At 38.6% G+C, this 16,055-nt stretch overlaps 1 pseudogene; it reads right to left on the reverse strand.

Moving 5' to 3' along the window:
* Positions 5,250-16,055, reverse strand: part of LOC109946806 — a 98,044-nt pseudogene continuing 87,238 nt past the window's right edge.

Raw genomic sequence — 16,055 nt, forward strand, 5'->3', positions numbered from 1 at the left:
TTCCCACAACATTATGATGTTCCCCTAGTTTTGGGCTCAATCTGATATTGATTGGTCCAAGATATTGGACTATTCATGTTCGTACGAAGTTCGTTCTCTAATGGAATGGTTGGTGTATTTCATAGTTTTTGTAATTGGATTTCACTCAAAACTCACTAATGACTCCTTGCACCATATTATAATGTTCCCCAAGTTTTGGACTCAATCCTATATCGATTGGTCCATGAAATCGGACAATTCAGGTTCGTACGAAATTAATTGTGAAATGGAGTGGTTGGTGTATTGCATAGTTTTAGCCATTGGATTTCGCTCAAAACTCACCAAATGACTCATCCCACCATATTATGATGTTCCCCAAGTTTTGGGCACAATCCGATATCGATTGGTCCATGAAATTGAACAATTCAGGTTCATTCGAAGTTCGTTCTGAAATGGAGTGGTTGGGGTATTGCATAGTTTCAGCTGTTGGATTTCACTCGAAACTCACCAAATGACTCCTCCCACCATATCATGATGTTTCCCAACTTTTGAGGTCATTCCGATGTCGATTGGTTCAAGGAATTGGACTATTCATGTTTGTACGAAGTTCGTTCTCTAATGGATTGGTCGGTGTATTTCATAGTTTTTAAAATTGGATTTCGCTGAAAACTCACTAAATGACTCCTCTCACCATATTATGACGTTCCCCATGTTTTGGGCTTAATCTGATATCGTTTGTTCCAAGAAATTGGACTATTCATGTTCGTACAAAGTTCTTTCTCTACTGGAGTGGTTGGTGTATTTCAACTTTTTCGAAATTGGATATCACTGAAAACTCACCCAATGACACCTCCCACCATATTATGTTGTTCCCCAAGATTTGGACTCAATCTGATATCGATTGTTCCAAGAAATTGGACTATTCATGTTTGTACGATGTTCGTCCTCTAACGGAGTGGTTGGTGTATTTCATAGTTTTTCCAATTGGATTTCATTCAAAACTTACCGAATGACTCCTCCCACAACATTATGATGTTCCACAAGTTTTGGACACAATCCGATATCGATTGGTCCAGAAAAATGGGCAATTCAGGTTCTTACGAAGTTCGTTCTGAAAGGGAGTGGTTAGTGTATTGCATAGTTTTAGCCATTGCATTTTGCTCAAAACTCACCAAATGACTTCTCCCACAACATTATGATGCTCCCTAAGTTTTGAACACAATCCGATATCGATTGGTCCATGCAATTGGGCAATTCAGGTTCTTACAAAGTTCGTTCTGAAATGGAATGGTTGGTGTATTGCATAGTTTTAGCCATTGGATTTCACTTAAAATTCACCAAATGACTCCTCCCACAACATTATAATGTTCCCCAAGTCTAGGGCTCAATCCGATATCGATTGGTCTAAGAAATTGGACTATTCATGTTCGTACAAAGTTCGTTCTCTAATGGAGTGGCTGGTGTATTTCATAGTTTTTGCAATTGGATAACACACAAAACTCACCCAGTGAAACCTCCCACCATATTACGATGTTCCCCAAGATTTGGACTCAATTCGATATCGATTGGTCCAAGAAATTGGACTATTCATGTTCGTACGATGTTCGTCCTCTAACGGAGTGGTCGGTGTGTTTCATTGTTTTTGCAATTGGATATCACTCAAAACTCACCAAATGACACCTCCCACCATATTATGATGTTTTCCAAGATTTGGACTCCATCCGATATCGATTGGTTCAAGAAATTGGACTCTTCATGTTTGTATAAAGTTTGTTCTCTAATGGAGTGGTTGGTGTATTTCATAGTTTTCGCAATTCAATTTCACTCAAAACCCACCAAATGACTCATCCCACCAGATTATGATGTTCTCCAAGTTTTGGACTCAATCCTATATTGATTGGTCCGTGAAATCGGACAATTCAGGTTCCACGAAGTTCGTTCTGTAGTGGAGTAGTTGGTGTATTGCGCAGTTCTAGAGATTGGATTTCACTCAAAACTCACCAAATGACTCTTCCCACCATATTATGATGTTCCCTAAGTTTTGGACTCAATCCGATATCGATTGGTCCATGAAGTCTCACAATTCAGGCTTGTACGAAGTTCGTTCTTAAATGGAGTGGTTGGTGTATTACATAGTTCAAGAGATTGAATTTCATTCAAAACCAACCAAATTACTCCTCCCACCATATTATGATTTTCCCCAAGTTTTGGACTCAATCTGACGTTGACTGGTCCACGAAATTGGACAATTCAGGTTCGTACGAAGTTCATTCGGAAATGAACTGGTTATTGTTTTGCATAGTTTTAGCCATTGAATTACGTTCAAAACTCCCCAAATGACTCGTCCCACAACATTATGATGTTCCCCAACCTTTGGACTCAATCCGATATTGGCTGGTCCATGAAATTGGACAATTCGGGTTCGTACGAATTTCATTCTGAAATTGAGTAGTTGGTGTATTGCATAGTTCTAGAGATTTGATTTCACACAAAACCTACCAAATGACTCCTCCCACCATATTATGATGTTCCCCAAGTTTTGGACTCAATCTGATATCGATTGGTTCATGAAATTAAACAATTCAGGTTCGTACGAAGTTCGTTCTGAAATGGAGTGGTTGGTGTATTGCATAGTTTTAACAATTGGATTTCACTCAAAACTTACCAAATGACTCCTCCCATAACATTATGATGTTCCCCAAGTTTTGTACACAATCCCATATCGATTGATCCATGAAATTTTGTACAAAGTTCGTTATGAAATGGAGTGGTTTATGTATTGCATAGTTTTAGCCATTGGATTTCACTCAAAACTCACCAAATGAATCCTCCCACCGTATTATGTTGTTCCCCAAGTTTTGGACTCAATCCGATATCGATTGGTCCATGAAATTGGACAGTTCAGGTTCGTACGAAGTTCGTTATGAAATGGAGTGGTTGGTGTATTGCATAGTTGTAGAGATTGGATTTCAATCAAAACCCACCAAATGAGACCTCCCACCATATTATGATGTTCCCCTAGTTTTGGACTCAATCCGATATCAATTGGTCTATGACATTGGACAATTCAGGTTTGTATGAAGTTCGTTCTTAAATGGAGTGGTTGGTGTATTGCATAGTTTTAGCTATTGGATTTCACTCAAAATTGACCAAATGACTCCTCCCCCAACATTATGATGTTCCCCAGGTTTTGGACTCAATCCGATATCGATTGGTCCACGAAATTGGACAATTCATGTTCGTACGAAGTTCGTTATGAAGTGGAGTGGTTGGTGTTTTGCATAGTTCTGGAGATTGGATTTCACTCAAAGCACACCATATTACTCTTCCCACCATATTATGATTTTCCACAAGTGTTGGACTCAATCCGATATCGATTGGTCCATGAAATTGGACAATTCGGGTTCGTATGAAGTTTGTTCTGAAATGGAGTGGTTGGTGTATTCCATAGTTCTAGAGATTGGATTTGACCCAAAACCCCCCAAATGACTCTTCCCACCATATTATGATGTTCCCCACGTTTTGGACAATGATTTTTGCTAGTCCTCGAGCAAAACTGAAACTAAAAACACACAGGACAATAAAATCTGACTAGACCACTTTCGCTGGTGAAACGATTGCACTAAGCATGTGCAACAAGCCTTTAAACCCCTAGGTGTCCCTAGTAGGAGGAGTTGTGTCTCCTGAGGGTTTACAGTGAGGACGCTCACAAACATCTGCATACTTGCAAGCAAATTGGTTAAAGCATACTTATAGCAAACTAATAAGAACCAATGAAAGCTTAGTCATACATTTGAACCACTAGTCTGCCACTTCAAAGAATCATATCATAAGTATAGTGTAAAAAATAATAATTACTCCATGTCCCATGACTTCAAAGACACCATACTCAAATGCCAAAGATAGAAATCGCCTCAACTCTAGTCCTCTTAGATATCACTCAAATTTTCACTCGAATCCTAAGGTGTGGTCACTCCTCAGCCATATGTGAGTGAAGTTATGTAAAAGGGAATCAAAATCCTCACGTATGAAATATGAAATAAAAGCGCAATTTCTGGACAAATCTCATGAAAGGAATCAAACACTAAGAATATGGATAGCACACATACTTAGCAGCACCCATGAATACATCCTCAAAGATCAGCTAGGTCTTTCACAAGGTTTGTAATGTAAGGCTTAGGTCAGGGGCTATGAAAGAAAGGATAAGAAATACGAAAGCTTGGGACATACCAAAGTGCCTTCCTTGTAAAAGCAGCAAGCTCTCCTCTTGAATTGATCTTTGTTGTTTGTTTGTGGCATCCAGGACCCGTGCGATAATGGAAGGATTTAGAAATTACATCCTCTTTGATTCTTTTTCTTTTCTTTTCTTTTTCTAAAACTTTATTTTTTTTTTCTGTTTTTTCTACAATTTCAGCACACATACCTCGATACACGCCACTTTCTTGATGTAGAGCTTGAATTATCTTTGTCTTCATCACTTTGGTATTCCCCAAACTATAGGGTATAGCTGTAATGGGCTAAATATCTCATATTGAGCTAAAAGGATACGGGGAAAAAATGTGAGAAAAGAAAATGGCTAAAAATGATTGGCTTCAAAATAAGGTAATGGCACACCCATAAAGGTAAGAAATTAGGCCTTGTGGTGGTTAAGACATGCATAGCCTAACATCGTCTCAATGAGTTCATTCATGAGTGTTACCAAACACATGGTATCTGTGAAAGCAAACAATTCTTAGCATTCAATCAAACAAAAATAATGAGATCATTTGAAATGAAATTGAAGCAAAAAGATAGGAGTACAAATACTTTAAACCCTCTCAAAGAAGTAAATAGGCTCAAAATCACTCACTAGGGTAGTCTCCACAATTCTTCTTCCAAAATTTGAGCATGATACTTTAACCACCATGATTCCAAGAGTAATAGCTTTGAAAAAAAAAAAAGATATGATACGAACTTTTTCATGACAACACAGTAGTCCTCATTGTAAACCATAGCCCTCATATACATTCACATTAGTAAGCAAAAGCAAACTTTAACCAGAACTAAAAACAAACGAAAATCTCACACCCCCAAACCTAAAATAAGCATTGTCCTCGATGCTTAAAAAAAAAAGAATGGAATGGATGCAATGCAAATTGGTACAGTGTGCATGGAATGAAATAAAATAAAAACTAAAAACTAACACAAATAAAAGGAAAGAACACAAACCCAGCTAGGTTGCCTCCTAGCAAGCGCTTTATTTAATGTCTAGCCAAGACATGGTAGTGTGTCTAAGTTGTCATAAACTCGAGAGAATCTATAACTACATAAACCTGCTCCTGTGAAACATTCTCCAAATAAGGCTTCAAACGCTGTCCATTGACCTTAAAACAGGTGCCATTCTTGATGTTTTCTATCTCCATAGCTCCATGGGGAAATACTTGAAGCATTTTGAATGGTCCAACCCATCTAGACTTCAAATTACCTGGAAAAAGTCGCAAACGTGAGTCATCCAAAAGTACTTTCATACCTGGTTGAAACTCCTTCCTAAGAATTGCTTTGTCATGGTAGAGCTTGGTTCCTTCTTTGTAGATCCTTGCATTCTCATATGATTCATTTCTGAGCTCTTCTAACTCATTGAGTTGGAGCTTCCTCACTGTACCAGCTTCTTTGAGATCAAAATTGAACTTCTTTATGGCCCAATATGCACAGTGCTCGATCTCTATTGGCAGATGACATGCCTTTCCAAACACCAGTCGATAAGGGCTCATTCCAATTGGGGTCTTGTACGCTGTTCGATACTCCCAAAGTGCATCATTCAACCTTAGTGACCAATCCTTCCTTGTAGGGCTGACGGTTTTCATCAAAATGTTCTTTATTTCTCTATTGCTGATTTCCACTTGTCCAGAGGTTTGAGGATGGTATGGAGTTGCCACTTTATGTGTGATGTTGTACTTCTTCATCAATCCCTTGAAAGGTTTGTTGCAGAAGTGACTACCACTATCGCTAATTATAGCTCTCGGAGTTCCAAACCTAGTGAAAATCATATCTTTGAGAAAATTCAAAACAAGTTTGTGATCATTAGTTCGTGTAGCTGTTGCCTCAACCCATTTTGATACATAATCTACTGCCACTAGTATGTATATGTATCCAAAAGAAGATAGGAATGGTCCCATGAAGTCAATTCCCCACACATCAAACAGCTCTACCACTAAAATGTTGTTTAATGGCATTTCATTCCTGCAGCTGATGCTTCCCATTTTCTGACACCTATCACACTTAGAGAAAAAAATCAAAAGCATCTTTAAACAATGTAGGCCAAAAGAAACCAGATTGTAAAACCTTTAAAGCTGTCTTTTTGGCACTGAATGACCTCCGCATGCCAATGCATGACTGAATGTTAGTATGCTTTGCTGCTCACTCTCCGGAACACATCTTCAAATGATTTGGAAAGCGCAATACTTGAACAAATAGGGCTCATCCCACATGTAGTGTTTCACCATTGAAAAGAACTTCTTTTTCTCCTAAAAAGTCAAATAATCTCTAATTGCACCAGAAGCAAAATAATTGACAAAATCAGCATACCATGGCTCTTTATCTTGAATGACAAAGAGTTGTTCATCCAGGAATGATTCGTTGAGAGGCAAAATTTGTCCATCTCCATAGTTTTCATCAACGAGTGATTAGCAACAACATTTTCACTCCCTTTCTCGTCTTGAATTTCTAGGTCAAACTCTTGTAACAAGAGTATCCATCTGATCAAATGTGGCTTAGCATCTTTCTTGGTCAAAAAAAACCTAAGAGCTGCATGATCAGAGTAAACAATAACTTTAGAGCCAACAAGATATGAACGAAATTTCTCTAAAGCAAAAACAACAGCAAGCAACTCCTACTCAGTTGTAGAGTAATTGAGTTGAGCATCATTTAATGTCCGACTTGCATAGAAGATTACGTGTGGCAGCTTATTTACTCTTTGACCTAAAACAGCACCAATAGCATAGTCAGAGGCGTCACACATTAGCTCAAAAGGCAAAGACCAATCTGGTGCCATAATGATATGAGCATATGTTAGTCCACGTTTCAAGGTATTAAATGCATTCATACAATCTTTATCAAAGTGAAATATAACATCTTTGGCCAAAAGATTGCACAATGGATAAGTGATCTTGGAAAAATCTTTAATGAAACGACGATAAAAACCAGCATGTCCTAGAAAGCTTCTCACTCCCTTCACTGAAGCAGGGGCTGCCATATTTGAGATGATGTCAATTTTTGCTTTGTCAACTTCAATACCCTTCCTGGATATTACATGTCCCAACACAACACCTTGTTTCACCATAAATTGACACTTTTCCCGATTGAGAATCAAATTTGTTTCTTGACATCTTTGAAGCACTAGAGACAGATGGTTAAGACAATTATCAAAAGAAGAACTAAAAACTGAAAAATCATCCATGAATACCTCAATAAATCTCTCAATCATATCTGAAAAGATTGCCAGCATACATCTTTGGAATGTTGCTGGGGCATTGCAAAGGCCAAAAGGCATCCTCCTATATGCAAAAGTGCCAAAAGGACAGGTGAATGTAGTCTTCTCTTGATCTTTCGGAGCAATCGCAATTTGATTATAACCTGAATATCCATCAAGAAAACAATAATATGCGTGACCAGCTAATCGCTCAAGCATTTGATCAATAAAAGGCATAGGAAAATAATTTTTTTTACTGTCCGAATTCAACTTCCTGTAATCGGTGCAAACACGCCAACTAGCTGCCGGTCTCGTTTCAACAAGCTCTTTATGCTCATTTTTTACCACTGTGATTCCAATCCTCTTAGGCACTACGTGAACAGCGTTGACCCATTTGCTATCAGAAATCGGGTATATGATACCCACATCTAGCAACTTCAACACTTCAGCTCTCACTCTTTCCTTCATGTGTGGATTGAGCCTTCTTTGTGGTTCACGAGTTGGTTTCGCTCCCTCCTCCAATAAAATTTGATGCATGCACATGGCAGGGCTTATTCCCTTGATATCTGCAATAGACCAACCAATGGTTGATTTGAACTCTTTTAACACCCTAATTAGCTTATCTTCTTCCAAAGGGGTGAGGTCAGATGCTATGATAACTGGGAGAGTTTCAAACTCAGCTAGGTAAGCATATTTTAGATGTGATGGAAGTGATTTAAGCTCAAGTTTTGGAGGTTTAACAACAGAAGGGATCAGATGTATGGCAGATGGTCCTAATGGCTCTATAAGAGGTGAAAAAGTGGAGGGATATGGTTTTAATGCTTCCAAGGCAGCCACCATCTCCATGAGCACTTCTTCATCAAAGTCATTTTGAGATTGACTCAAAACATATTGTAATGGATCATTGGATTGTGCCAGCAAAAACTTAGAGAAAACAAGTGAATCAAGCACATCAATCGAACAACAATCAATTGAACTAGAAGGGTGAGAAAGAGATTCAAACACTTTGAATTGTACAATTTCTCCCAGCATGGTCATGGTGAGGAGACCATTTTACACAGCTATGATAGTCATTGCCATGGTCATAAAGGGTCTCCCAAGCAAAATAGGTAACTCACGATCATGTATAGGAGCCTCTTCCATGTCCAACACTACAAAATCAGCATGCAAAATTAGTTTGTCAACTTGAACTAAGATACCTTCCACTATACCTCTTGGATATTTCACTGATCGATTAGCAAGTTGCAATGAAATAGTTGTTGCCCTCAAACCCCCCCAAACCTAATTGAAGGTACACTGAATAGGGCATTAAATTGATGCTAGCCCCCAAGTCAAGCATAGCCTTTTCAACTAGCTTGTCTCCAATGGTGATATTGATAGAAAAACTGCCCGGATTCTTGAGTTTTGGTGGGACCTTTCTTTGAAGCACAACACTCACATTTTTAGACACCATCACCTTCCCATTAGGTCCATACTTCCTCTTATAAGTGTTTAGCTCCTTGAAAAATTTCCCATACGCTGGCATATTCCTAATGACATCAAGCAAAGGTAAATTAACATTCACTTTACTTAAAATATCAAAATTTTCTTTAAATGACTTATCCTGCTTGCTTTTGGCAAGTCTTCCAGGAAATGGGATGGGAGGAGTGTAAGGTTTTTCAGCCTTGTGAAAAGTTGGAGCTTCAGACGAAGAAGTGGCATTGCTTGGATCGTCATTCGGTTTCTCATTCTCTTCTTAAGTGGGACCTGCATTCACATGATCAGGTTCATTAGTAACTTCATTGCCAACTGCATTATTAGTAACCTTACCACTTCTAAGTGTTATGATAGCTTTGGCTTGCTCTTGGTTCCTTTGAAGTATCACCGGTTGGCTTGGATATTTCTCGGGTTCTCTTTGACTCAAAGCATCAGCAATCTGACCTAATTATGTCTCCATTTTGGTTAGAGCAGCTGAATGTTGTTGGAGAGTACTATTGGAAGTTTGCTGGAATTGAACGGTGTTTTGAGCTAGCATTTTGACCGTATCTTCAAGCGTAGTGGTAGGCTTTGGTTGGAAATTTTGAAATTGATTGTTATTCTTCCATGAGAGATTGGGATGATCTCTCCAACCAGGGTTATATGTATTAGAGAATGGGTCATTCCTCAGCCTCTGATTGTAAGAATTCATGAGATTCACTTGCTCTTGAACGAATTCGGGATAAGCCTCACTAGCCGAGCACTGATAAGTAGGATGACCGGGATAGGCCTCAGCTATCTTAGGCACCATATTGAGCATAGAATCGAGCTTCTTTTCCAAAGTAGCCACCTACAAGGCGAGATCATTATTAGAACTCATTTCATACACTCCAACTCGTTTACCTCTTGTACCTTTGTGTTGAGCATTAGATCCCAACATCTCATAAATGTTATATGACTCTTGAACATTTTTTTTCTTCAAAGCTCCACCTACTGCATTATCAACAGTCGATTGACATGTTTGGGTTAGTCCATCATAAAAAATTTGCATTTGTAAGTAAAGAGGTAACCTATGATGTGGACATTGCAGCAACAGCCCTTTGAAACGCTCCCAACATTCATTGAAAGGTTCTCCATCATCTTGTTTAAAGTTAAAGATTTGCCCTCTCAAAGTAGCTGTCTTTTGAGTAGAGAAAAACTTCTCCAAAAATTTCTTAGCTACGGCATCCCAAGTGGTGAGCGAACCAGGTGCTAAAGTCATTAGCCAACTCTTTGCTCTATCTTTCAATGTATAAGGAAAAACCCTCATCCTCAGATTTGCTTCACTCACTCCCAGCAAAGGTAAACTACTCACAACATTGTAGAATTCCTTAATATGGGCTAATGGATCTTCGTTAGGTAAACCATAAAAAGAAGGAAGCATATGAAAATGTGAAGATTTGAGATCATAATTTCTAGCTTCAGTAGGCAGCAAGATGCACCAAGGTGAATTTGGTATAACCGATTGAGCATAATCTTCCAAAGCTCAGTTGTCATCATTATTGCCAGCCATCTCTTCTTCTATGTCAAAATTAGAGTTATCCAAATAATCTACACTCGCAGAGGTAGAAGAACTATTGTCCTCTTCTACACGGCTAGTCAGGGCACTAGCTGATATAGAATTCTCAAAAGTGTTGCTCTTTAACCGTTCAAGTCTTTGCCCTATCTCAGCAAGTGTATTTGACATATACTACCTGAGAAACAAAAATAAAATGAAATTAGGGTTTGAGAACAAGAAATTATAGAGGACTGAAATCAGTCCTCGGCAACGGCGCCAAAATTTTGTTGTATTCCTTCCAAGTGCCAATATATGGTTAGTATAGTGGTATAAGTAAAGGTGTCGAACCACATGGACTGATTGGACCTCTATAAATTACTAACCCTAACTAAAAATGAAAGTGACAATTTGAAAGTAGTTTTTGTGTTGTAAATGAAAAATAACTTAAAATGCAAGAAGAATGTAGCAGTGAATAATATATTGATGTAGAAAGAATAGGGATGAGACCAGGGATTTTGAATTCATCATTGTAAAACTAATTCCATGTTTATAAAATTAAACCGTATTTAACTACCAACCTGTTTCCAGAGTTCGTTTTACATATATATGATCAGCCATATGATGTGTGGATTTGATCAAATTCTCCTAATCTGCAACCTAATTGGGATGTTCAACTTTGGTTCCAAGTTAAGAGTCTAATGCATGCAAGAAAAGGTTAAAGAACTAAAGAAAATACACGGCAGGATGTTTGCACAACATTCTCTTCATTCATTCGCATGTCTACCAAGATTAAGCATGATGTTACTATAACCATGTCCAGATAATCTGTAGGTAACCTTAATGGTGATCAAACAATAAAATTGACAAACAAATTGAACAATAGATTCAGTGAATGAAACAAGAAGCAGATTGATGAATTGAATACTTTAACTTAGAAACATGGATCAATGTTGCAAGGCTACATCGAAATCCCTAGCTATGAATTTAGTTACACATCATGTTCAAAGAGATTAAAACAAAAATAAAGAACATGAGCGAAAATAAATTCATGAGAGGAAACCCTTGAACCAATTCTGATGTTGAACTTCTCCAAGAACCACCTCTTGCGCTGAGTCTTGATGGTGGAAATTTATGGATGGCTAGGGTTTTAGTGTGCATGAAAGGAGAGAATAACCAAGAAGTGAGGTCCAGGGTTGTGAAATTCGTCCAAAATAAATAGGCTCTGTAAAAGTGGCTAAAAGGCAAGTTTTTATGGGGTAAAAGAGGCTGCAAGATATTCTAAAGATATCCTAACAAATCAGCCTTTATTTTGCACATTTTTGCCTTATTTGGTACCTACAAATTAGGCTAGAAATCCCCATTGCTTTCCCATTCTGCTCTTAGTCTTCAAACAAGCCAAGTTCGCCTTGGATTCTTTATTTGGACTTCAAAACAGGTCACGAAACTTGTTTCCGCGCTTGAATAAGGGACATCTCCAAAAATGGCATGTTTTCATTTCTTTTGCCTTCAACTTGATCCTAAAGTAGATGCAACTGCATACTAACACAAAATAGGTAAAATGCAACAAGTTTAACTCAAAAACATCACAAATAGCCTAGAAATGGATGGTATATATGTATAAATATATGAGTTATCAGACAATTCTGAAATCGATTGGTCCATGAAATCGGACAATTCAGGTTTGTATGAAGTTCGTTATGAAATGGAGTTGCTGGTGTATTGCATAGTTTTAGCCATTGGAATTCACTCAAAACTCACCAAATGTCTCCTCCCACAACATTATGATGTTCCCCAAGTTTTGGACGCAATCCGATATCGATTGGTCCATGAAATCGGACAATTCAGGTTTGTACGAAGTTTGTTCTGAAATGGAGTGGTTGGTGTATTGCATAGTTTTAGCCATTGGATTTCACTCAAAACTCACCAAATGTCTCCTCCCACAACATTATGATGTTCCCCAAGTTTTGGACGCAATCCGATATCGATTGGTCCATGAAATTGGACAATTCAGGTTCGTACAAAGTTCATTCTCATATGGAATGGTTGGTGTATTGCATAGTTGTAGCCATTGGATTTCATTTAAAACTCACCAAATGAATCCACCCACCATATTATGATGTTCCCCAAGTTTGGGGCTTAATCCGATATCGATTGGTGCAAGACATTGGTCTATTCATATTCGTACGAAGTTCCTTCTCCAATAGAGTGGTTGGTGTATTTAATAGTTTTTGCAACTGGATTTCAATCAAAACTCACTAAATGACTCCTACCACCATATTATGAAGTTCCCCAAGTTTTGGACTCAAGCCGATATCGATTGCTCAATGAAATTGGACAATTCAGGTTCGTACGAAGTTCATTCTGAAATGGAGTCGTTGGTGTATTGTATAGTTCTAGAGATTGGATTTCATACAAAACCCACAAAATGACTCCTCCCACCATATTATGATGTTCCCCAAGTTTTGGACACTAGACCCACCAAATGACTCTTCCCACCATATTATGGTGTTCCCTAAGTTTTGGACGCTAGACCTACCAAACGAGTTGAATCCAAAATAGATTGGCATAAGAAATTGGACTATTCATGTTCGTACGAAGTTCGTTCTCTAATGTAGTGGTTGGGGTATTTCACAGTTTTTGCAGTTGGATTTCACTCAAAACTGACCAAATGACTCCTCCCACCATATTATGATGTTCCCTAGGTTTTGGACTCAATCCAATATCGTTTAGTCAATGAAATTGTACAATTCAGGTTCGTACGAAGTTCGTTCCTAAATGGAGTGGTTGGTGTATTGTACAGTTCTAGAGATTGAATTTCACTCAAAACCCACGAAATAACTCCACCAACAATATTAAGACGTTCCCCAAGTTTTGGACTCAATCCGATATCGATTGGTCCATGAAATTGGAGAATTTGGGTTCGTACGAAGTTCGTTCTGAAATGGAGTGGTCGGTGCATTGCATAGTTCTAGAGATTAGATTTCACACAAAACCCACCATATGACTCCTCCCACCATATTATGATGTTCCCCAAGTTTTCGACTCAATCCGAAATCAATTGGCCCATGAAATCGGACAATTCAGGTTCGTACGAAGTTCGTTTTGAAATGGAGTGGTTGGTGTATTGCATAGATTTAGCCATTGGATTTCACTCATAACTCACCAAATGACTCCTCCCACTGTACTATGATGTTCCCCAAATTCTAGGGTCAATCCGATATCGATTGGTTCAAGAAATTGGACTATTCATATTCGTACAAAGTTTGTTCTCTGATGGAGTGGTTGGTGTATAGTTTTAGCATTTGGATTTCGCTCAAAACTCACCAAATGAATCCTCCCACAACATTATGATGTTCCCCAAGTTTTGGACTTAATCCAATATCGATTAGTCGACGAAATTGGACAATTTAAGTTTGTACGATGTTTGTTCTGAAATATAGTGGTTGGTACATTACATAGTTCTAGAGATTGGATTTCACTCAAAACACACCAAATGACTCTTCCCACCATATTATGATGTTCCCGAAGTTGTGGACTCAATCTGATATAGATTGGTCTATGAAATCAGACAATTCAGTGTCGTACGAAGTTCGTTCTGAAATGGAGTGGTATGTGTATTGCACAGTTTTAGCCATTGAATTTCACCCAAAACTCACCAAATGACTCCTCCCACAACATTATGATGTTCCCCAAGTTTTGGACTCAATCCGATATCGGTTGGTCCAAGAAATTGGACAATTCAGGTTCGTACGAAGTTCGTTCTGAAATAGAGTGGTTGGTGTGTTGCCCGATTAGAACGAACTTCGTATGAACCTGAATTGTCCGATTTCGTGGACCAATTGACATCGGATTGAGTCCAAAACTTGGGAAACTACATAATATGGTGGAGGAGTCATCTGGTCAGTTTTGAGTGAAATCCAATCGCTGGAACCATGCAATACACCAACCACTCCATTTCAGAATGAACTTCGTACGAACTTGAATTGTCCAATTTCATGGAACAATCGATATCGGATTGAGTCCAAAACTTGGGGAACATCATAATGTTGAGGGAGGAGTCATGTGGAGAGTTTTGAGTGTAATCCAAGGGCTAAAACTATGCAATACAGCAACCACTCTATTTCTGAATGAAGTTCGTACAAACCTTAATTGTCCGATTTCTTGGACCAATCAATATCGGATTGCGTCCAAAACTGGGGGACATCATAATATGGTGGGAGGAGTCATTTGCTGAGTTTTGAGTGAAATCCAATTGCTATAACTATGCAATACGCCAACCAGTCCATTAGAGAATGAACTTCGTACGGACATGAATAGTCCAATTTCTTGGACCTATCGATATCGGATTGAGCCCAAAACTTGGGGAACATTATAATATGGAGGGAGGAGTTATTTGGTGGATTATGAGAGAAATCCAGTCTCTAGAACAATGCAATACACCAACCACTCCATTTGAGAACGAACTTCGTACGAAAATGAATTGTCCAATTTTGTGGACCAATCGATATCGGATTGAGTCTAAAACTTGGGGAACATCCTAATGTTGTGGGAGGAGTCATTTGGTGAGTTTTGAGTGAAATCCAAAGGCTAAAACTATGCAATACGCCAAACACTCCATTAGAGAATGTACGAACATGAATAGTCCAATTTCTTGGACCAATCGATATCAGGTTGAGCCCAAAACCTGGGGAACATCATAATATAGTGGGAGCACTCATTTGATGAGTTTTGAGCAAAATCCAATGGCTAAAACTATGCAATACACCAACCACTCCATTTCAAAACGAACTTCGTACGAACCTGAATTGTCCAATTTCATGGACCGATCGATATCGGATTGAGTCCAAAACTTGGGGAACATCATAATTGTTTGGGAAGAGTCATTTGGTCAGTTTTGAGTGAAATCCAATGGCTAAAACTATGCAATACACCAACCACACCATTTTAGAACGAACTACATATGAACCTGAATTGTCTGATTTCATGGGCCAATCGATATCGGATTGAGTCCGAAGCTTGGGGAACGTCATAATATGGTGGGAGGAGTCATGTGGCAGGTTTTGAGTGAAATCCAATCTCTAGAACGTACTTTGTTCGAACGTAAATTGTCAAATTTCAGGGACTAATCGGTATCAGATTGAGTTCGAAGCTTGGGAACATCATAATATGGTGGGAGGAGTCATTTGGTGGGTTTTGAGTGAAATCCAATCTCTAGAACTATGCAATACACCAACCACTCCATTTCAGAACGAACTTCGTACGAACCTTAATTGTACAATTTCGGGAACCAATCAATATCGGATTGAGCCCAAAACTAGGGGAACAACATAATGTTTTGGGAGAAGTAATTTGCTGAGTTTTGAGTGAACTCTGATGGCTAAACCTATGCAATACACCAACCACTCCATTTCAGAATGAACTTTGTACGAACCAGAATTGTCCAATTTCATAGACCAATCGATATCGAATTTAGTTCAAAACTCGGGGAACATCATAATGTTGTGGGAGGAGGCATTTGGTTTGTTTTGAGCGAAATCCAATAACTAAAACTATGCAATATACCAACCACTCCATTGGAGTACGAACTTCGTGCGAACCTGAATGGTTCGTAAGATGTTCATTCTGAAATGGAGTGGT

This window comes from Prunus persica, chromosome G1 (assembly GCF_000346465.2).
Source record: "Prunus persica cultivar Lovell chromosome G1, Prunus_persica_NCBIv2, whole genome shotgun sequence".
In the NCBI taxonomy this organism is placed as follows: domain Eukaryota; kingdom Viridiplantae; phylum Streptophyta; class Magnoliopsida; order Rosales; family Rosaceae; genus Prunus; species Prunus persica.